General features: G+C 47.5%; 1 long non-coding RNA gene across 1 annotated transcript in view; it reads left to right on the top strand.

Moving 5' to 3' along the window:
- The window catches only part of LOC149126814 (uncharacterized), a 77193-nt gene extending 55823 nt beyond the window's left edge, over nucleotides 1–21370 (top strand). Inside the window, exon 3 of the long non-coding RNA XR_016234796.1 lies at nucleotides 20869–21370. This is a non-coding gene — a long non-coding RNA (uncharacterized LOC149126814). The remainder of the gene's footprint in view (nucleotides 1–20868) is intronic.
- Nucleotides 21371–23913: the final 2543 nt, after the last annotated feature.

Raw genomic sequence — 23913 nt, forward strand, 5'->3', positions numbered from 1 at the left:
TGTTTCTCTGCCCCAATATTGAACGATCAGGAATGACATCAACTTCTCTCAAACTGGGTTTGCTTTCCCTACAGACTTGGGGGCTAGGGCTGAAGCTCGCCAAAACCCTTCTTGGTGGTGACAGCCTCCCGTCTTCCCACCCTCTGCCATGCTGAATGGCACAATAGAAGGGAGCAGAGAAGAGGGTCCTGAGAGGGTATGTGTGTTGCCCAAGGGGGGCTGTGTCATGATTTTCCCGTTAGTTTTTCTTCCAGGAGATAAGAGGGTTTTTTCCGAGCGTCCCTAAATCACCCTTAGCCAATGACAGCTGAAACAGAGGTTCCTTGTCTTCCAGCAAGAAAAGGATTGCAGATGTGAGACAGAGAGGGGCAGGGAGCAAGCGAGGGATGTGTATTGAAGGGCATACACCCGACAGGACAGGTGGGCATCCCAGCAAAGATCCAGGAGCGCCGTGTGCATTCAGACTGGAGCGTTTATGGGCATGGGCTCTGTTTCTCCTCTCCTCTGCTTCTTCTGGGATACTGCGGGGTGGAGGACCTCGGGGGCATGGAATTGGTGAAATTTCTCTGTTGGGGGCGGGGTGGGGGGGCTTCATCAGCACAATGCTATTGAACCTAATAGCCCCCCGGGTGCAGGGCTGGGAAGATGCCATTGAAGTGTCCTCAGGGGCAGGCAGGGCCACACTCACAGGGTTGGGGACACAGGCAAGACTTGGGGTGTGTAAATGCTGGTCTCTTCCAAGGCGCTCGTCTATGTTTCTTCCCTCATTCAATCGCACAGGTGCCCCTTTTTCTTGCGACCCTCTCACACACATGGGTGAACAACACGTGCAAGGGTCTCCAGAAGTGGTCCATGTTTACTCACCTGGCGGCACCTTCTCTAGACAGGTGGCTTGGAATTCTCTTGGTCAAAGGCATTGTCTCGATCCATTTTCTCTCCTACCATCTACTTAATGGAGTGTTGAGCTGCTGTTCCTGTAACGCTGATGTGATAATGGACAGCAGGTCAGTTTGAGCAAAGGGACACTGTGTCTCTGTACCATCGCCCTGCTCTGGCCTCCCTTGTCTCTCCAGCTGTCCATTTGCAGTAACCGCTGATTGGCCTTCCTGCTTCCATGTTTGCCCCAATGTCTCAAGGGTACAGCAGAGAGGTGTTTTTGTTTTTTGTCTTTTTAAACTGATAGGTACAATTTAATACAGAAAGGAGGACTGTGGTCCATTTCTATTATATTAATAACATTTTTTAAAAGTATTTATTTGAAAGGCAGAGTTACAGAGAGACAGAGGCAGAGAGAGAGAGAAAGGTCTTCCATTCATTGGTTCATTCCCCAGATGACCCCAACAGCCAAAGCTGCGCCAACCCAAAGCCAGGAGCCAGAAGCTTCTTCTTCCAGGTCTTCCCACGTGGGTGCAGGGGCCCAAGCACTTGGGCCATCTTCCACTGCTTTCCCAGGCCACAGCAGAGAGCTGGATCAGAAGTGGAGCAGCAGGATGCCAGCATTGCAGGAGGCAGCTTTATCTGCTATGCCACAGCACCAGCCCCCCGAGAGATGTTTTTGAACTGCAAAACAGATCATGCCACCCCTGTGTTATAAATTGCCTTAATAACTTCTTACAGCTATTTTTAATTTTTAATATAATAAATACCTATAACCCAGTGCCCACAAGAAGTGGAGCATTAGCCAGGATGCTCTTCTACCTGAGAGTTCTTTTCCCCCGCTCTATCATGCTGACAACTCGCTGCTCTGAATCTTGTATTCATCTCCTCGCTGTATGGAAATACAGTTTTATTATATAAATGTATTCCTAAACGTGTCTTCTTGAGTTTTAGTTACCTTGAACATTAGGAAAAGTTTCTCATGCTATATGTTTCTTACGGGACTTGCTTTTTCTGTTTAATATTATATTGCCAAGGCCCATCCATTATTGTTGCCTGTGCTGTACATGGAGCAGATTTGTTTTCACCACTTTTTAATATTCTATTGTGTGAATGTACCATCAGTTATTCGTCTGGTCTCTAGCGGCCTTTTGGTTGCTTCGGAATTTTGCTGATGACCACTGTAGCTGAGGACGTTGTGTGCGACTTCCCACTGTTCTTAGGTGAGGGCAACTACCTCTGCACAGCATGATCCCCTCCCCGACTCTCTGTCCTTGCCTGTTTCTTCCTCATTCTTCCCTCCCACCTTCCCTTTTTCCTTCCTTTCTTCCTTGTAAATTTTAATTTTCTTTATTTGAAAGACGGGGAGAGAATCTCTTTCATCTACTGGTTCACTCCATAAAGGCCTGCACCAGCCAATGCTGGGCCAAGCTGAAGCCAGGAGTCAGGAGTACAATCTGGGCCTTCCCATGGATGGCTGGGATCCAAGTACCTGAGCCATCACTTGCCGCCTACATCAGGTGCACATGAGCAGGAAGCTGGAATCCGGAGCAGAGCTGAGACTTGAACACAGGCACTCCAATATGGAACTGGCAGTATAGCCGCTGTGCCAAGGCCTGCCCCAGCTCCCCACACTGAAATAAGCTACCTTTTCTCTTCCCCTTCCCCTGAATGACTTCAACATTTCCTTCAAACCCCAGATTGCTCATTCATCTGCACTTTGGCGTCTGCCACTTGATATCCCAGAACAGGAGATCAGTTCCCCTGTTTTGTGCTTATATGGCTCCATGTGCCTCCTTTTTGGAATGCCTGCCATGGTCTGGTTTCCAGTGCACTGCATTCATCCGGCTCCATGACTCACACCTGCTCCTTTGCTGGACGCGGAACTCTGAGAGCAGCGACTGTGCATTATCGTTCACAAGTGTACCCCAGGACCTTGCATGTTGCCCGGGCGTAGGAGGGGCTCATGGTAGATTTCCTGCACGGGGTTAGCAGAGTGGCAAACGCAGGAAGACTATAGACAGGACTCAGCATGCTACTCTCTCAAACTCTAGAGGAGGAGCTGTCAGACTTGTACTCCAAAGGGTCATTTAGTCGACTCTGTAGGCCACTTAGTCTCTGCTAAAGCTACTCAACGTTATTGTTATTTCAGGAAAGCAGCCACAGACAACCTGTCCACAAATAAGCACAGCCATGTTTTCATGAAACTTCACTGATAGACACTGGAACGTGACTTGTGTATAATTTTAATTTTCATGTGTGACGAAATGTGTCTCATTGTCGCTCCCCCTCTTCACGGAGGAACGGCGCAGGACCCTGCGCTGTTCTTTTGTCTGCTCGGCCCTTCCCGGGTTTGCTGCTGGTTCTTCCCGGGTTGGCTGCCGACCCTTCCACCTCGGTGGAAGGGCGGCTCCCCCTGCCACTTTCCCCACTTCCGCGGGGGAGTGGCACAGCCGGCCGGCTCTCTCAGGGGCTGCTCAGATGTTATCCGGATGTTCCCTTTAGATGTTCCTGGTGCATGTTGTCTCTCTCCTCCTTTATAGTCCTCTTCCGCCAATCCCAACTCTGCTACCCACACGCCGAGTACGCTGCTCTCCTCCAATCAGGAGCAGGATCAGCTTCTGCAGGTTATTGGTTGAACTGGAGGCAGCTGTGTAAAAGTTGTTTACTCCTCTCCCAGCGCCATATTGTGGGAGAGCAGATGCATAGAATAAGTCTTAATTCCAGTAACTTAGTCTAGTCCGAGTTGCTCCCCACAACTCATGGTAGGAAATGCAATTTTTTAAATTTTTGTTGGCTTTTTCAAAATGCAAAACCGTTCTTAGCTCAGGGGTTGCACCAAGTAGGTGATGACTGAATGGACCTGACGCTGGAGGTTGGCCACCCCTGCTCTGTCATCTTCCGTGCGATCTTCCTCATTTGAGGTTGAAACTAAAACTCTGCCACTTAAAAGAGCACCTCATGACAACCATGTCATCACTCCAGATTGCGTAATCAAGTGTACACCCACTCACTTGCTGTTGCTCCCCTGGCTGATGAATTTGGAAAGAGTGAACGGTTGACTAACAGCTGCAATTTGCTGACACTTTCAAACACCAGGTCCGGGTCAGGCTGACATCACCTGATCCATCCACTTTTCCACAGATGCAGGTGTAGGTTCATCAATATGACCAAGAAACTGGGGAAAACAAAACAAATCAAAATAAACAAAGGCTTCTGCTTTGCAACATTTGTTACTATAGAGCCATATTGACATACTTTCTTTTTTTTTTTTTTTTTTTTTTTTTGACAGGCAGAGTGGACAGTGAGAGAGAGAGACAGAGAGAGAAAGGTCTTCCTTTGCCGCTGGTTCACCCTCCAATGGCCGCCGCTGCAGCCGGCGCACCGCGCTGATCCTGGCAGGAGCCAGGAGCCAGGTGCTTTTCCTGGTCTCCCATGGGGTGCAGGGCCCAAGCACCTGGGCCATCCTCCACTGCACTCCCTGGCCATAGCAGAGAGCTGGCCTGGAAGAGGGGCAACCGGGACAGAATCCGGCGCCCCAACCGGGACTAGAACCCGGTGTGCCGGCGCCGCAAGGTGGAGGATTAGCCTATTGAGCCACGGCGCCGGCTAACATACTTTCGAATCTGTCAGCAGACAAACCCTGGAAGGTAGCCCACAGTGTTCTTGTTCACCGAGAGGGAAGTGTTCATTCCTTGGAAGGGATGCACGTGGCTACCATGCTGAAAGGAAGTGGTAGTGTGTGGCCCGGGAGTGCACCGTTAGCAGCTGGAGAGAGGCATGGAGTGAGGACAAGGCACAGGTGTTGTTGTCCTCTCGGCCTGAGCTGACCGAAGTGGTAGAGGTCAATCCTTGTCTTGACCGACAGCATGGAAATTGTTAGGACTGTGCACTCCTGTAGGCAGACAAGCATTTGGGAAACCATCAAATTCTACCCTCTGCCCTCAGAAAGCTGGCCAGGTCATTTCTGGTCTCTCCATAGTTTCCTTGTTAGATGAACTGTCCCCAGTTTTCCCTGTCTGTGAGCAAGTCCTCTGGATGCAGTGTCAGCTCATTTCCCAGTTGGGAGGCCCTGTCGCTCCCCGTCTTCGTGGAGGAACGACACAGGACCCTGCGCTGTTCTTTCGTCTTCTCGGCCCTCCCCAGGTTTGCTGCTGGTTCTTCCCGGGTTGGCTACCGACCCTTCCACCTCGGTGGAAGGGCGGTTCCCCCTGCCACATTCCCCACTTCCGCGGGGGAGCGGCACACCACTGGCCGGCTCTCTCGGGGGCTGCACAGGTGTTCCCCTTAGATGTTCCTGGTGCATGTTGTCTCTCTCCTCCTTTATAGTCCTCCTCCGCCAATCCCAACTCTGCTACCCACACGCCGAGTACGCTGCTCTCCTCCAATCAGGAGCAAGTCCTACAGTTTATTGGTTGAACTGGAGGCAGCTGTGTAGAAGCTGTTTCCCTTCTCAGCGCCATATTGTGGGAAAGCAGATGCATAGAATAAGTCTTAATTCCAGTAACTTAGTCTAGTCCGAGTTGCTCCCCACAAGGCCCCACCTGGCCAAATGCTGAGTAGTCCTGACCAGTTACCAGGACATTGCCGTCCAGGCCCCCAGCACCCCTTGAGTTTGTCCTGGCTTCTGCTCTTGACTCCAGTAAACCATTCCCCACATGGAAACCCAAATAATCTTTGAAAAGCAGAAATCAGATCACATCACTCACTTGCTTAGAGTCCTCTAACGGGGTGGGGAATGTCTGGCCTGAGGCCCATATAATGCCCAAAACCAATGGGTCTGGCCCTATTAAGACAACCATGGGCGGAACTTGAAATTCAATAAACCTGTAGCAGGCCAATTTTTGAGTTGATCTTTTTCTGATGGCTTCTGAATGATGGTTTAAGTTTCCAAATGGCCCTTGGAAGACGAAAGTTTCCCTAGTTCTTCAAGAGATCGCATTTAGGATAAAAGCCAAATTCTTTGCTCTGTATTAGGGGTTAAATCGTGCCCTCCCAGAAAAGTGCAGAGGCTCTAAGTACCTGTGAATGGGGCCTTATTGGTAAGAGGGTCTTTGCTGATGGTCAAGTTAGGCAGAGGTCAGCAGGGTGGACAGACTTGCAGAGGTAAGCAGACAGGACTTCCACGCCATGGAAAACTAGAGAGGCCTAGAACAGATCCTCTTTCTCACCCCCCAGGAGAACTTGCTGGCACCCTGATCTTGGGCATCCAGTCTCCAGAAAGGTGAGTGGAAACACTGTGGTTATTCAAGTCACGGAAAGCGTGGAACTTTGTTAGGAAAATAATACTCCTGTGTAACCTGGTGTGAGCTGGGCTCACCGTCCTCTCTGGACTCCACTTGAGCTGTGCACAACAGCACAACACCTGCTGTGTTCTAGTGTTTCCTGGCAGGTTCAGCCCCTCAGCTACCCAAACAGCACTGAGAAAAGTGAGTGTGTGTACACACATGCAGTTTCGGTAGTTAGAACTAGTAGCTTTCCCAGCATTTTCTAAGACGATTTATCTATTTACTTGAAAGGCACAGGGGGAGAAGGAAAGACAAAGAGAGGTCAATCTTCCATCTGCTTGTTCTGTCCCTCAAAATAGCTGCAATGACTGGGCTGGGCCAGGCCAAAGCCAGGAGCCAGGAGCTTCTTCTGGGTCTCCCACATGGGTGTAGGGGCCCAAGCACTTGGGCCGTCCTCCACTGCTTTTTTTTTTTTTTAAGATTTTTATGTATTTATTTGAGAGGTAGAGTTAGAGACAGTGAGAGGGAGAGACAGAGAGTGAGTCTTCCTTCGATTGGTTCACTCCCTAAATGGCTGCAATGGCCGGAGCTTCGCTGATCTGAAGCCAGGAGCCAGGAACTTCTTCCTGCTTTCCCAAGCAGGTGCAGTACCCAAGGACTTGGGCCATCTTCTACTGCTTTCCCAGGTCATAGCAGAGAGCTGGATTAGAAGAGGAGCAGCCAGGACCAGAACTGGCGCCCATATGGGATGCCGGAGGATTAACCTACTGTGCCATGGCACTGGCCCCACTCCACTGCTTTCTGAGGCATATTAGCAGGGAGCTGGATTGGAAGAGGAGCACTCGGGACAGGAAGCAGCACCCACATGGGATGCTGGAGCCGCAGGTAGAGGCTTAACCTACTATGCCACAGTACCACTCCATGGGACAGTCTCGCGAAGCATCGCTACACCGTAGTGGCCTCCATTTGATTCTGTGAACATTGTCCCTGACCTAGCATCTAAGCATCATCTCTTTCTTCTACTGGAATGCTGTCCATTTGCTCTTCATGGTTTAGAGCTCAACCTAAATGTGGTCTCAGAGAGGCTAACAGACAGTAGAGTATTCCATGTTCACTTCCTTTCACTTTAGTCTTTTAAAAATACTCCTGCATGGACAGCTTTGACACTGCTGAATTTTTTTTAACCTACTAGTTGATTTGTTTCTCTCCTCCCTTGAGAGTACAGGCTTGGTGAGAGCAAGGAGTGGGTCTGGTTGTCCAAGATCCAGAATGGAGCCTGGTGTGTGGTGAGTGCTCACATCCAAATGTTGGGCACATGAGGCCAAGGTTGTGCAGCGGGTTAAGCCACGCCTGCAATGCTGGTATTCCATATGAATGCTGATTTGAGTCCTGGCCACTCTGCTTCTGATCCAGCTCCCTGTGAATGCCTTTGGCAAAGCAGCAGGAGATGGCCCAAGTGCTTGGGCCCCTGCCACTCACATGGGAGACCTTAGATGGGGTTCTTGGCTCCTAGCTTCAGCCTGTCCCAGCCTTAGCTGTTGTGGGCATTTGGGGAATGGGCAGAATATGTAATCAATCAATCAACCTCTCTCTCTCCCCCTCCCTCTTCCTCTTTCTCTCTCTCTGTAACTCTGACTTTTAAATAAATAAAATAAATCTTAAAAGAAATGTTGGGTACATGCATGAATCAGGAACCTTGAAACTGGAAATCTATAAGAGCTGGGAGTCAGAGATAGAAGGAAGGAAATGCAGAGATGGGCAGGGACAGGGACAGAAAGGAGTTGGTGAAGAGACAGCAGAGGGGAGATGGTGGCTGGTCCTACCAGGCTGAGCAGCCCAAGCAAGCACGGTGTGCAGAATCCTGGGAGAACCTTCGGTGCTCTTTATACCGCAGGGAATGGGCTTGAGGCTTGCATTATTCCCTTGATGCTAGATACTGGGAAATAAAGGTGACTCTCCTGTGATGCACAGACAAGCCAAGATAGTGGCTTGCCTTTCCAGGGGTTTTTAGAGTAGTTGGGGGCAAGATGGAGACGCTGCAGCTATGTAGTGCTTAGTGAGGGGAACACGTTCTGAGAGATGCGCTTTCGTCATTAGTTGATTTCATTATTGTGTGAACTTGGAGTGCACTTGACAAACCTAGATGAAGCAGGTCAATCACTCCACATGGCCTCTTGATGCTGTCAAGAGATGCGGTAAACACGAGCTGTGGCTGTGACACAGCACACTCTCAGAGTGAATGTTTCTTTGTTTTTTTATAAGCGGGCGGAGTACCTGCTAAAATAATGATACGTCTAGTAGAATAAATGAAAGAGCCAGCCATGTGGTGGTTTATTATCATCAAGTATGATGTACTGTACATAATTGTACACGCTAATCCTCCTTGTGACAGCCCAAGTGGGAGTGTTTACATCAGTGTCACACAATCATGAGTAATAGACAGTAATATGATGTCACAATGTCAATCATGCCCCTAGGCCATTGGGATTTTTTGTTGTTTAGCTCTGTGATCACCTTGTGTGACCACTGTTGTATATTCAGATGGTCATTGACCAAAATGTCATAGCACCGTGCATGGCTGTGTGAAGTGGTGTTGAGACGGGCACACTCACCTTCCATGGAGTCACTTCTTGGGAGAGCTTCGGTGGGACATGGCCTCCTCCAGTGTTACCAACATTGCTTTTTTTTAGGGACAGAGGCAGAACATACTTTTTTTTTTTTTTTTTTGGAAGGAGACAGAATTTATATTCAATAAGCTGCTCTGAGGACCTTCGGGCTGGGTCATTTCAAAGGACTCTCGGTAGTGAAAACAAGGTTATGTTTTTCAAGCCAGCTGCAGCCTTTATTCATCCCCTCAGAAGTGTCCGATTTTGCTCAGTTTGTTTTATATAAAGTTTCACTTTTCAGCTTGCCACACACTGGGCACTTCGGAGGCGAGAGACACAGCCCCCAGTTGGGCGAGGGGAGGCCGGCCTGGGCTGTAACTCTACCTGCACTGCTAATTTGCAGGGTGACCTTTAGAGTTTTACTTAACTTTGCAAGGCCCTCAATTATTCTATGGAAAGTTTCACGAGACCACATTACGCCACCGGGGACTGGTGGCGGGAAAGAAGGAAGTAGTGCACGTGAGAGCACACGGAGGAAACTTCTGAACCGACTTTCGTCTTCTTGGTTCTGTTATTTTGCCTGTGTCCCTGGCCCCTTTCCTCTGGGGCTGCCCCTCCCTTTTCTTGTTTCCCTTCCTCTTCTAGGTTTCCCAAACTTCAGTCATTCATATACCAAGTTCACAACCTGCGCCATCTTTGAATACTAATTGCTCTATGATTTGCTTAAAATCTTCTTTAAGTTGGCCAGCGCCGTGGCTCACTTGGCTAATCCTCTACCTGCAGCACTGGCACCCCAGGTTCTAGTCCTGTTCGGGGCGCCAGATTCTGTCCTGGTGGCTCCCCTTCCAGTCTAGCTCTCTGCTGTGGCCCGGGAGTGCAGTGGAGGATGGCCCAAGTGTTTGGGCCCTACACCCGCAGGGGAGACCAGGAGAAGCACCTGGCTCCAGGCTTTGGATCAGTGCGATGCGCCGGCCGCAGTGGCCATTGGGGGGTGAACCAATGGCAAAGGAAGACCTTTCTCTCTCTCTCTCTCTCTCTCACTGTCCACTCTGCCTGTCAAAAAAAATCTTCTTTAAGTCGACTCACTTTTCACATTTAAGATGGTTTACTTAAGAAGAGCTTGTATTGGTATACATTGTGACAATAAAATAAGTTTGTCTAGTTTGAATGCATATCTATATGCAACTATGTGATTGTTAAAAAATAAAACCAGTTTCTGGTATAGTTGTTATAGAAAACAGTATGGAGTTTTCTGAAACAAACAAAATTAAAAACCTCAAAATAGGACTATTTTATGATCCATCAATTTCACTTTTGGGCATACATCAAAAGGAAATGAAGTCGATATGTTAGAGAGATACTTGCAGCCCCATGTTCACTTATGTGTTATTCATAATAGCCATGATTTTTTTTTTTTACAAGCAGAGTGGACAGTGAGAGAGAGACAGAGAGAAACATCTTCCTTTTTGCCGTTGGTTCACCCTCCAATGGCCGCCGCAGCTGGCGCGCTGCGGCTGGCGCACCGTGCTGATCCGATGGCAGGAGCCAGGTGCTTCTCCTGGTCTCCCATGGGGTGCAGGGCCCAAGCACTTGGGCCATCCTCCACTGCACTCCCGGGCCACAGCAGAGAGCTGGCCTGGAAGAGGGGCAACCGGACAGGATCCGGCACCCCGACCAGGACTAGAACCCGGTGTGCCTGCGCTGCAAGGCGGAGGATTTGCCTAGTGAGCTGCGGCGCCGGCCAATAGCCATGATATGTAATCAACTTCAGTGTCAAGTACTGGATGACTAAATAAAGAAAATATATAATAATAGACCATTCTCTGCATTTTGTATATAAAATTCATCCATAAAAAGAAGGAAATCCTCTTACTTGCAGCAACATGAAGGGGCCTTGAGGACATTTTACTAAAGAAATAAGTCGAGCACCGGAGGACAAGCACTGCATGGCATCAGCTATATGCAGGATCAGGGAAGCAGAGAGCAGACCGGGGGACCCCAGAGGCCAGCAGGGAAGCAGGAGGGGAGATGTAGGTCAGAGAGTTCAAGGCTTCAGCTAGGAGCAGCAAGCTCAGGGGGCCTATTGTACATGTTGATGATGGTTAAGGATCAGGCACCGCGTGCTTGAAAGTTGTTCCTAGAGCAGACTTGGAGTGTTCTCACCACAAAACAATGGTGAGTATATGAGATAATGTGTATGTTAATGAGTTTGGCTTGACCATTCCAACGTGTTTATGTAGTTCAAAACATCATGTTGTATGCCATGTTGTATGCAATTTTTATTTGTCAGTTAAAAAATACCCCCAGTATCCATGGAGCCCTGCCTAGGGTAGGCCTTCCTCAGTGACAACCCCTCTGTCGTAGAACTGCACTTCCTGTTTCGTGACACTCTTCCCACCCTCTTGTAATTCTCACCTCGTGTGTGTTTCTTCCACCAGAATGGAAGCCTCAGGAGGACAGGATTAGTGCTTCTATGTCCAGGGTCCAGCATGTGAAAGATATTAAAAAATGTTTGTAGGATGAAAGGTTCATCTGTATACCAACCTAAGACCCTCTTTTATTTTATTTTATGAACATAAATTTCCAAAGTACAGCTTATGGATTACAATAGCTCCCCCCCCATAACTTCCCTCCCACCCACAACCCTCCCCTCTCCCCTTCCATTCACATCAAGATTAATTTTCAATTATCTTTATATACAGAAGATCAATTTAGCATATATTAAGTAAAGATTTCAACAGTTTGCACCTACACAGAAACACAAAGTGTAAAATACTATTTGAGTACTAGTTATAGCATTAATTAAACACCTAAGAGTAATTGTGTATTAATTACAGAGTTCAACCAATAGTTTTAAGTAGAACATAAAAAATACTAAAAGGGTAAAGTATTAAGTTCCTTTTTTTCCTCTTTTTTGTTTGTTATATAATCTTTTTTTATTTAATAAATGTGAATTTACAAAGTGCAATTTTTGTATTGTTGTGGCTCCCCCCACCACAACCTCCCTCCCTCCTGTGGCCCTCCCCTCTCCCAATCCCTCTCCCATCCCGCCCTTCATCGAGTTTCATTTTCAATTACCTTCATATACTGAAGATCAACTTAGTATATACTAAGCAAGGATTTCAACAGGCTGTACTCACACAACCACACAAGGTATAGGGTATTGTTCGACTAGTAGTGTTGTTTTTAAGTTTCATAGTAAAACACATTAAGGACAGAGATCCTACGTGGGGAGCATGTACCCAGTGACTCCCGTTGTTGATTTAACAATTGGCACTCTTATTTATGACGTCAGCAATCACCCGAGACTCTTGCTATGAGCTGTCTAGGCTATGGAAGCCCCTTGAGTTCACCAACTCTGAACTTGTTTAGTCAAGGCCGTATCACCGTGGAGGTTCCTTCCTCCCTTCAGAGAAAGGTGCCTCTCTCCTTGATGGCCTGTTCCTTCTGCTGGGGTCTTGTTCACCAGGATCTTTCATTTAGATTGTTTTTTTTGCCACTGTGTCATGGCTTTCCATGCCTGTGAGACTCCCATGGACCTTTTAGCCAGATCCGAATGTCCCAAGGGTTGATTCTGAGGCAGGAGTGCTGCCATTCTATAAGTCTGCTGTGTGTCCTGTTTCCCCTGCAGGATCATTCTCTCCCTTTTAATTCTATCCTTCATTATTTGCTTACACTGGCTAAGACCCTCTTGAGACCAGTCGTGGAAAAATGCAGTGTTCCCTACCTTGTCTCTTTCACTCCAGTGTTTTAGAGCTAATTTGTAGGAAGGTGTAGGATACATTAGTTTGAAGTCCAGGCACTTCGTCGATTGATCCGAATTTTAAAGGATTGGTATGAGCAGGGGTTAAAGAGCTTAGGGTTCTGAATTCTCAAGGCTGTAAGTTCTCGAGATGTGTAATGGGTAATTGGTAACTTATTATTCTACCCCAACAGACCTCTTCCCATATAAAGTGTATTCCAACAGGCAGGGTTTTACTATTGATGATGATGTCTGGGCAGTACTTAAGTCTCCAGGGGGTTTCCAAAGTAGGTCCTAAACCTTATTTGTACATGTTGGTGCCTTGACCTCCCACATCTGGTTCCATTAGAAGTTTCCACAAGTTTCTGAACATCTGAGAAACAGCGGTTGCACAGGCATTGTCGACATCTTGGCAGGTGTCTGGTTCTGCATGAGGACCGAATCCTTGACAGTGGTTTTCTAGAAGAACAATGTGCTCCTTATCTGTTTGCTAATTCCTTCCACAAATCACAAGACTTTTCTGTAAATTCCCATCAGTCTTGACAAAGTTATCTTGTAGACTTACGTAGCGGTTTTGATGGCTGCACAGAGCTGTTTGTCTTGTTCTGAACTAAATTAATAACACTACGATGGCACCTACTTTAGCACCAAACTTCTTAAACTCTCCTAATATACTAATCAGCATGTCAGTGAAATATTTTTTTTCTGGATAAAGACAAGCCTGGTGAAATGGATTAGACATTCGCATGGCATTGCATAATTCAGCATACCAGTACGATGCATATGATTTGCATTAATAGCCTGCACTGGAAGCTGCTGTTCAGGGGTTGCTCTCATTAGGTCGAATATGGAAGATTCCAGGCTGTCAATCAATTACAGTAATTTCCTTTTCCATATTTATTCCATCACTATCATTGACAGCTACCATTAAGTGACATTAATACAATACAATATCATCTTGCATTTCTACAGAGCATCTCAGGGTACCTAATTGTTCCTCTCCAGCCAAGAAATCATATTACAAAGAAAAGGTGCCCACGTTCTCCAGGTAGAAAAACACATGGTTGACTCTCTTGAATACTGTGGGAGTTGCTCAGAATCTTGAGACGGGAGTGGGTGCTTATTTTTCAGTTGTCCCAAAATGCCCAGGGCTATGACTCCAGGGTCTGGATGGCCTAGTGGGCAGTGATGATTTGGGAGCCCACTGGACCATACTTCCCGCCTGTACTCAACCTGGATTGAGGACAGGTGTACAAGACAGGGCTGGTGACACCATTGTGGGGCAGTTCACTTTCTCAGAAGGGTGGCAGTTGTTGATTGCCACTGTTCTGCGGTATTTTCTCCCTCCTTGATCCCATCCCACTACTTTGCACTGTCACTTGAGATGCCATCAGTAGCTTAACTCAGCAGCAAGGGGCAAAGCCCTCCTGTGTCAGATAGACCGTTCCCACACAGGTTGCCAGGGCTGCTGTACTCTCTCTTCCCCTTCCCTGTAGTTGGTGACTATCACAGTTTTGCTGTGCAGAAGCCATCTCTGGTGTCCTGCTGTCACTCACTGAGCACATAAACCAACCCTTTGTTCAGTTTCAGGTGACTCACTAATAGGGCTTCCAGACAAAGCTCAGAGAAACAATGATTTTTTTCCCACATAAATATGCCTCCGATATTGGATGAGATGTATAAAAGCTACTCATTGTTTATCTGAAACTCAGATTTAACTGAGCATCCTGTATTTTTTTAATTATTAATTTGGAAGAGTTGGGGGCCAGTGTTGTGGTGCAGTGGGTTGAGCCACTGCTTGTGATACCCCGTAGAGTGGCGATGGTTCACGTTCCAGCTGCTCTGCTTCTGATTCCTGCTAATGCACCTGGGAAAGCAGCAGTTGATGGCCCGAGTACTTGGGGTCCTGGAACCCAAGTGAGAAACCCGGGTGGAGGGGCCGACATTGTGAGGTAGCAGGTAAAGACACTTTCTGGGACATCAGCATCCCGTATGGGCACTGTTTCAAGACCCAGCTGCTCCACTTCTGATCCAGGTCTCTGATAATGTGCCTGGGAAAGCAGAGAAGGATGGCCCAACTGGTTGGGCTCCTGCACCCACATGGGTGAAGCTCCTGGCTCCTGGCTTCAGATCGGCCCAGCTCTGCCCATTGCAGTCATTTGGAGAGTGAACCAGTGGATGGAAGAGCTCTCTCTCTCTCTCTGTAACTCTACCTTTCAAATAAATAAAATAAATCTTTTTTTTTTTTTAAGAAAAGAAATGCGGATGGAGTTCCTGGCTCCTGGCTCCATCTCGTCTTAGCCCTGCCTGTTGTAGCCATTTGATTGGTGAATCAATGGGAAAAGGTAGAAGATCATTCTGTCTTTGTTTCTTTCTCTCCTTCTGTCACTCTTTCAAATAAAATCTTTTTTTGTCAATTTTTTAAAGAAAGCTTTTATTTAATGAATATAAATATCATAAGTACAGCTTTAGGAATATAGTGGTTCTTTCCCCCATATCTGCCCTCCCACTCCCACTCCTGTCCCACCTCCTATTCCCTCTCCCATTCCATTCTTCATTAAAATTCATTTTTAATTCATTTTATATACAGAAAATGAACTTTATACTAAGTAAAAATTTACTTAGATTTCGTATCAAAAGTTTGCACCCATACAGACACACAAAGTATAAAGTACTGTTTGAAAACAAGATTTACTGTTAATTCTCATAGCACAACTCATTAAGGACAGAGGTCCTACACAGGGAATAAGTGCACAGTGACTCCTGTTGTTGATTTAACAATTGACACTCCTATTTATGATGTCAGTGATCACCCAGGGCTCTTGAAATGAGCTGCCAAGGCTGTGGAAGCTTTTTGAGTCCACAAACTCCATCAGTATTTAGACAGGGACATAGGTAAAGTAGAAGTTCTCTCTTCCCTTCAGAGAAAAGTACATCCTTAAAGAGGGGGTGGGGGCTGGCACTGTGGCTCAGTGAGCTAAGCTACTGCCTGCAATGCCGGTATTCCACATCAGATCGCCAGTTCGAATCCCTGCTGTTCTGCTTCCCATCCAGCTCCCTCCCTGCTGAGAAAGCAATGGAAGGCGACCCAAGTAATTGGGCCCCTGCAACCCATGTGGGAGACCCAGTCTCAGCCATTGCAGCCATTAGGAGAGTGAATCAGTGGATGGAAGATATCTCTATCTTTGTCATTCTACTATTCAAATAAATTCATTCTCTCTCTCTCTCTCTCTCTCTCTCTCTCTCTCTCTCTCAGAAAGAAAGGCAGAGTGTCAGAGAGAGAAAGGGAGAAACCTTCCATCTGCTTATTTACTCCTCAAATGCCTACAAGAGCTGGGACTGGGCTAGGCTGATACCAGCAGCCAGGAACTCCCTCCAGTGTCTCTCACATGGATAGCAGGGACCCACGTACTTGAGCCATCTCCTGCTGCCTCCCAGTGTGTCCATTTGCAGGAAACTGGACTGGAAGCAGCAGTGGGAATCGGTCCCAGGCACTTTGGCATGGGATGCTGATGTCCCAAGCAGCGGCATAACTCTGTGCCACAACACTCGCCTGAGGATCCCGGATTTTCACCTGCTAGATCCAGCAGCTCTATCCATCAGGTCACCCAAAGGCCTAAAAATCAAGCCAATGAAGCTGCGGAGATCCTAGGAGAAGTCGAATCAAGATTACATGTCTAACTTGGACCCACATATTTGTGAAGGTCTGTGCTCACAGCAGTGGGAGATGGAACCAGTATTGTGCCTGGTGAGAAAGCGCAAGAGCAGAGGAAGGGCCACAGCCCAAAGTTGGCTGAAGATCAATGGAAAAGCAGATTGATATTTTAAAAGTTCTTTCTTGTGATTTTTTAAAAATTTACAACTTTTTAATGATGTTTTTTGCTTTTTATTTTATTTTTTTTCATTTTAAAGGTAGAGAGAGAGAAGCATGTGCTGGTTCACTCCCTAGATGTCCACAATATCCAGGGCTGGGCCAGGCCAAAGCCAGGAGCCTGGAACTTCCTCCAGGTCTGCCGTGTGAAAGGTAGGGACCCTAGTACTTGAACTATTGCCTGCTGCCTCCCAGGGTGTGCAGTAACAAGAAGCTCCTCCAAAGTAGAGGCGCTGGGACTTGATCTCAGCACTCCGATTCAGGGTGTAGGTGTTGCAAGTGGTGTCTTAACTGCTGCACCAAATGCACGTCCCCCTCTTGCAAAGGGGGTTCTACTTCAGAGCCCTGGAGATGCCCTTGGAGCTGCAAACTAAAGGTTCTGACACAAAGGGGGGCCCTGAGGCATCATGTGTGCTTTTGTCTCGTGTTGTAAGGGTAAAGCACCCATCACCAGTATTGATAATTGAGTACCAACCAATAGGTATTTGTGGATTCAAAGACTGATACATTTTTGAGTGGGAAGAGCATGATAAAAGAGATTTTACCAAGACTGTTCTGGAGGTATTGTGGGAGAGAGGGTGGAACATTGAAAGCCACTTTTAAAAAAAAATTTTATTTGACAGATAGAGTTAGTGAGAGAGAGAGACAGAGAGAAAGGTCTTCCTTCCATTGGTTCACCCCCCAAATGGCCGCTTCCGCCGGAACTATGCAGATCTGAAGCCAGGAGCCAGGTGCCTCCTCCTAGTCTCCCAAGCGGGTGCAGGCGCCCAAGCACTTGGGCCATCCTCCACTGCCCTCCCGGGCCACAGCAGAGAGCTGGACTGGAAGAGGAGCAACCGGGACTAGAACCCGGCACCCATATGGGATGCCAGCGCCACAGGCAGAGGATTAACCAAGTGAGCCATGGCGCCGGCCCCATAAAGCCACTTTGATAAGTGGGAAAATAATGGGCTGTCTGCCCCGATGGGGTCAGTGTCCTGCACTGGACACCCAATCCTGCCATCCGTCCTCCACCAATAACCTCAGTGACCTTGTACCACGTAGATCAGGTGCCCTGGCACTCATGGTTATGACGACAGATGACTGTCATGTTGTTTCTTTGAGAACTGGGCAGTATGATATGCTATAGGGGGTGTTGAAACACCAGAGGACAGAGCTGAGTGGAGAGAGGACAGCATTTTTATGACACAGGGATTAGCGAAAAAGTAGATTAAACGGGGAGTAGTGTCATTAGCATTTTTTTTTCTGATCGATGAAGATTTACGTGATTGGGAATTAGGAGCGACTTGGATTCAACATCCGCTGTGTGCCTCATGTTTTTGTCTCTGTGTCTGTAAGGCGCACTTCCTTCTGTTGCCGTGACTTTTCAGGCAGCTGAGATACCTTGGAGGGTGCTCAGCAGTAAGAGCAGAGCCAGGACTGGAGGACAGGCCTCCTCACTCCTGGACGTCTCATCCCCCTCCCAGGCTGCCTGCAGGCCTGCGGGAAAGCCGCTCTGTGCACTGCCCACCCAGGCGCACAGATGCACATGTTGACAGAACCAGTGTGACTTGTATCCACCTATTGCTTTTGTGTGTGTGTGTGTGTGTGTGTACGCATGTGCATATGTGTGTGTGGTCGACTACATTGCTTTCTAACACAAAGCATACTTACAGCCTGGATTCAGCATAAGTGACCATGTAGATCTAGTCCGTCTCCACAGTAGAATTTAATTGCAGGGGCTGCACTGTGGAGTAGCGGGGAAAACCACCACCTGCAGTGCCCGCATCCTATATGGGCGCTGGTTCAAGTCCTGGCTGCTCCACTTCTGATCCAGCTCTCTGCTATGGCCTGGTAAAGTAGCAGAGGATGGGCCAAGTCCTTGCCCCCCCCACCCCCACACTCACATGGGAGACCTGGAAGAAGCTCCTGTCTCCTGGCTTTGAAGCAGCCCTGCTCCAGCCCTGCATCCATTTGGGGAGTGAACCAGCAATTGAAGACTTTCTCTCTCTCTCTCTCTCCCCACACATGCTTTTCTGCCTCTGTAACTCTGCCTTTCAAATAAATAGATAAACCTTTTTCAAAAAATTTAATTGCAAAGGGATGTAGATATCACTTCCATGTTTCACCTGCTACACTGGCCAACCTTTTTGCAAAATACAGCATCTTAAGTCGTGGCAATGAGATCCTTTGGTGATTTGGTAAAAGAGTGAAACAACATATTTTGCAGAGAGAAGAACTATTATCAGGGGATATCCCATAGGAAGAAGCAACAACAGAACAGAGGAAAAACACAAGTAGCATCTTAAGTTCTCCATTCTAGAATATCCACCCCCACCCAACCCACCCATGGTTCTTTTGCAGAAAATTTTAGCTTTTCCTGCCCCCCTTGTCAGTCCTTGGCACCAAGCTATCCACAGGACTTGGAAGCTCATTCTTAGATCAGATCTGGTTTCTCAAAGCATCACCCCAAAATGCATACCTTTCCTTGCAAGGGATTTGTGTAACAACTGCTAAGAATAACAAGGCTTTCTTTGTGTTGTTGCAGGAACATAATTTACCAGGAAATAATATCTGGCAAAGCTTACCATATGCTTTGGATTTCTTCATTTTCAGGTGATTTGCTGTCTTCCCTAAGGTTAGAGGTTGGACTCGGTAGCAGTGTAGATGAATGGATTCCTGTCCAGCCACATGTTGGGGATGGGATCAGTGAAATAAGTGAAAGTTTCTGAAGCATCTGGAGTTGGTGTTTCCAGAGCTGGGAGAGAAACTGGGGCTTTGTTTTTATAATTTCTCCTTTTAGGAGGAGGGCCAGCTGCCTTTCTTTGTTCCCTTTGTTTAGGGGCTACTGTCCTTGAGAGGGCAAGAACCTGGGTTTGCACTGGGTATGGACACTCAATCTCAGACTTCAAGATCCTAGAATTACTACACTGGCAGGGAGCTGGATTGGAAATGGAGCAGCCAGGAATTGAACCGGCGCCCATATGGGATGCCGATACTGCAGGTGGCAGCTTTACCCTGTATGCTACAGCACTGGCCCCTAGAATTACTACGTCGGTGTGCAGATTTTAATATTGTTGGGTGCATATGCTCTTGGGATGGGATCCTGCACCACAGTCCTTTGTCCTGGAGGACTGCGAGATGTTTGCTCAAAAGTTGGGTCATCAATGCTTTCCTTCCTACTGCAGTCCAGTCTCATGAACTTTTGTGTTGTTCTTGCAAGAATGGTGCTCATTAAGATCATGTTTGTGGAGCGAAAATTGGGCTTGCTGTACACTTGGTATGTGCTAGGATATAGCAAAGATACTTGTTAAAGCTGGGAAATGTATGTAGGCTCGCATAGGGAAGACGTTTCCAGAAGTCATTGAGGTTTGTCGCAGGTCATTTTTCTTCCCTGAAGAACCGTGTTTTTTTCTTTCTGTCATTTTTCTAAACCTGAGATAGCTCTTCCTCCTTGTGACTTACCTGACAGTGATGTTCCCTCATGACCTTATCATGATTTCATCAGTAATTCTGCTCACGCCCAAGCATTTTTGCCTTTTCTCCTTTGACCTCTGATTTCGATGGCGCAGCCTCCTCCAGTATTTCTGCATAGATCCGACAGTTTCCCCAGCTGTGCTTCTCCGTCTCCTGTGATGCACGTCACATCCTAAGGAGCGTGCCCTCCCCCCTGCCCCTGCCCCTGCCCACCAGGCCTCCCCACGGCTACAGCTGCCACATTTATTCCGTGTCTTCTTGCTCACTGTGCCTCCCTTCCACCCTTGTCATTCAGGGGAAGAGTTCAACCATGTTTCCCTTTCGCTGTCCACTGAGTTCATTCACAATTTATAATCTAAACAGTTTCTGGCTGTCAGTTTGCCTGACTGTGACCTGTAATATTTGCTCTGCTGTTCCTTATTCGAAATCTTCTCTGTCACCTTTCATCTTTGGGGTTGTCAATATCTATACTATATTATTTCCTTTTCTTTCTTTTTCTTACTCCCTTATTTTTTTTTTTTGCTCCCTCCTCTCTCTCTTTGCTTCTAAATGTTGAAAGATTATAGATTTGCAAAAAGCTGCAAAGATAGTACTAAGTGGTCCCATGGACCCCCTCACCTGGTTTCCCCAGTGATTACTCTTATGTCATCGTTGTTCTGCATCAAAGCCAGGAAGTGGACACTGGTACACTACGCCCCTTCATCCCAAACACGGACGATCCAGAGAGAAAGCTCCTTCTCCACCACACAGATCTTCCTCTTGTGCCCCTTTGTCGTCATACCCTCCCACAGTCCCCAGCCCTGGGTCACCACTGATCTGTTCTAGAACCTACACGTCTGTTGTTGTGATAATGCTTTTGAAGTGACACTGTGCAGCATGTGAGTCATTGAGACTGGCTTGTATTTTCTTCCGGCATAAAACCTTGCAGCCCATCCGAGTGGTGTGACCACAGTTCCATCCTCTTTATTGCTGGGTGGGGCCTCTCCCACGGGATGGGTGAACCCCCATTGGCCTCCTAAAGGCTGTTCTGGTGGTTTCCAGTTTTTGGCTTAACAAATAATCTTTGCCTTCCTCTTCTGTTTTGTCCAGGTTTCTACTTCCTAGCAGGTATTTGCTGGCAACGGAAGTCTTTTGAAGGAGGAGGATTTACCACTGGTTCTTCTGTCTAGTCAAGACTTAGGTTCAATCCAGAGTGATTAGCAGTGTGGAGAAACTGTTCCCTTGGCGCCAGCAGCCTTGCCTTCTCGCATCTGGACGTGCACCTCCTGTTGCAGTTCTCGTTTGTCTGTCAGCGCCCTGCCTAGGGTGAATGCACTGTTCCAATATCAATTTTGATCACAAACAAGAATACGGTTTAATTATTTTAAATGAGGATGTTAATTTAAAATGACTGTGTGGTTACAAGAGCTTTGGTGACTGTTCAGAAAGGCCATCAAATTGTTTCTGGCAACATGGATTGAAACTGGAGTTCTTAAGCACTAAGCACTCGAGGGAGGCAGGATCTGCTGAGTGTCCATTGTTGGACGTGGAGGCCGGGTCACCAAGGGGCCTTTGTCAAAGAAAAATGTGCATGGGATCTTTTTCCAAATGAGTTTAGCGTTCTGTGTGCTTGTGAGGGAACTCCTGACTGCTGGCTGGGCTGGTTGTATCCGGGTTCTGGTCAGCTGGTAGATTTTGGCCCGCAGTAACCAAGGATGCTGTAGGTCTCCCTTCTGTGAGTAGCTTGGGTTCATTTTATGTGTGAAGTGTTCTCGCACTGCCTAAAGTCCAGGTGGAAGTGACTATGTCACAGAGGGATAAACGTCTATTTAAGTATTACAGGCTATTTTAAGGCCTTTCTGGGGGAAAGGGCATTCAGTATACCTGAAACCAAGATCTGGACAGGCATAGCAAGATTGTTCTTAAGATTTATTTATCTATTTGAAAGGCAGAGTGATGGGGTGGGGGTGGGGAAAATATATTCCACCCACGAGTTCACTCCCTAAATGGCTGCAGTATCTGGGAAGCTAGGAGCCCGGAACTCCATCCAGGTCTCCTACGTGGGTGGCAGTGGCTCTAGGACTTGAGCCATCTTCTGCTGCTTCCCAGAGGCATTAGCAGAAAGCTGGATTGGAAATGGGTCAGCTGGAACTCAAACCAGTTCTCCAGCATGGGATGCCAGCATTTCAAGCAGTGGCTTAACCTGCTGTGCCACAACATTTTTTTAAAGCTCACAGAACATTGCAACTTTTGGTAGTTAAGACAATAATCAGAGCAGTCTCTTATTTTATGAAGTTCCAAGTCTTCTTTGCCTTGTTAAGGGCGTTCAGTTTTAGTTAACTTTGTGAAAGTACGACACCCCTTTCCAGTGTCCCACCCTCCCATTCTCTCTTGAATGTCAATTCTCTCTTGAATGTCAATGCTCCTTGACACGTGGGAAGTGACAGGGCCTTGTGTATATAGCCTGTGTGGGGAGGGGAGAGGCTGGAAGCATATTGATCCTTTATCTGTCTCTGTGTTCGTGGGTCTCTGCATCCCCCCAAAGAAGCAGAAGAAGGTGAGCTAAGACAGGCGCCGTGGATCTCTGCATGACAAGCCCGGAATCACCGTCATGAGTTACCAGCAAGAATGGGAGGGAGTGTTCCAGCCAGGCTGCTGGCCTCAGACCTGCATTTGTATGCCCAGTAGTCCAGGATGTATCAGATCGGGATGGATTTTAACCCTAAAGGCAACAGAAGAAGCCCGAGTGTGTTTTTGGAGGATTTCTCAGGACATGCTATAGAGCAGACCTTTATGGGCAGTGTTAGAGCCTGGGAGAGTTTGACTCCGTTTACGACTCTCCATCCCTTCCCCTCTCCTTCCCGCCCGCCCTCATCTTCTGATGGGCCAGATCCCAGAAGTAGGCCATGTAGCAGGAAGGAGAGGGGGAAATCCATTGGTCTCCTATTTTCTAGCAAATTACTGCTCAGAGTTCTTGGCCTTCATTAGTAATACCGGATCCTGCTCATCTCACATCTAGTAGTGGAAATCTCTAGTCACCGGCGTTTCTGTACAGCTGCAGCGTGAAGCCCGCTACTGGCAATGATGACTGAGGCTGGAAGTACCTTGAACTGCCCCTGAGTGATTGGAAACCGCATTTCACATGCCTATAGTCAGACAGGTGTCTGTTATTCTTCATTACGCGAATCCTTTTGAACGGCGAGAACCTCTGTGAGGAACCACGGTCGCAGTGCACTAAGCAAGGAGTGCATCCACCGGGTTGGGGGGTCGCGGGGTTCCCAGGCAGAGGAACCCCCAGGTGGTGAGATATCCTACCACTGGACTGTTGGAGGCCTGCTGGGACCTGGCTGTTACACCAAAATGTTTCAAAGCAGTGGTGGGGATCTGGGAGAGAGAGTGCTCAAACTGAAAAGCAAGACAAAGCAACGGAAACTACTTCTCTGAGTACCTAATGTGCGCTAAGCAGTGGCCAGAGGCTTTAATGTGTGTGGTCTCACGAGTCCTTGAGAAGTGACAACTGACAAGTGACAGGAACCTTATCAGGAGAGGTCTTAGGTAATGTGGTTTCAAAAGACACCCACTCATGGGGCTAGAGTGCTTGCACTGGCGATTACCAGAATGTGTGAAAATGCCTAGGCAGTAAGGCTCGGTAGAGGTTGATCTGGTGGTTTAATGATGCTTGTAGGCACCAGGTTGTCTGTATCTCTCCACGTTGACTCGATCCTGGGGCAGGCCCTCCAGGAGGTCTAGGATGATCGCCAGTGCTGTAGTCCAGAGAGTGTGAGAGCTGGTGTCCAATCCTTCTCCAAAAGAGCAATGCACCTGCTTTCTCAGCTTAGCCCTTCTGTCTCACTGGCCAGACTTGAGTCACAAGGCAAATTTTATCCCTAACAGGAGGATACAATTACTCTTATAACTTTAGACTACCAAGAGCATACTCTGGGAGCTAGGAATGGGCTTCACTAGCTACATGAGTGGGGGTGGGGAACAAGGTGTATTCAAACAGAAACCTTGATTTTTGGTAAGGACTGACCCTGAGTTATAAAAAAGTGAAATCAGAATCTGTGATTCATAGGGTAATGATTTTTGGAAAGACAGCAAAAGAATGTGAATAAGTTCTGCTTTTGCAGAGGAAAGCAACAATTAGCTGGAATG

Source organism: Oryctolagus cuniculus, chromosome 5 (genome assembly GCF_051225735.1).
Source record: "Oryctolagus cuniculus isolate XC-2025 breed Fujian yellow rabbit chromosome 5, ASM5122573v1, whole genome shotgun sequence".
Classification (NCBI taxonomy): Eukaryota; Metazoa; Chordata; class Mammalia; order Lagomorpha; family Leporidae; genus Oryctolagus; species Oryctolagus cuniculus.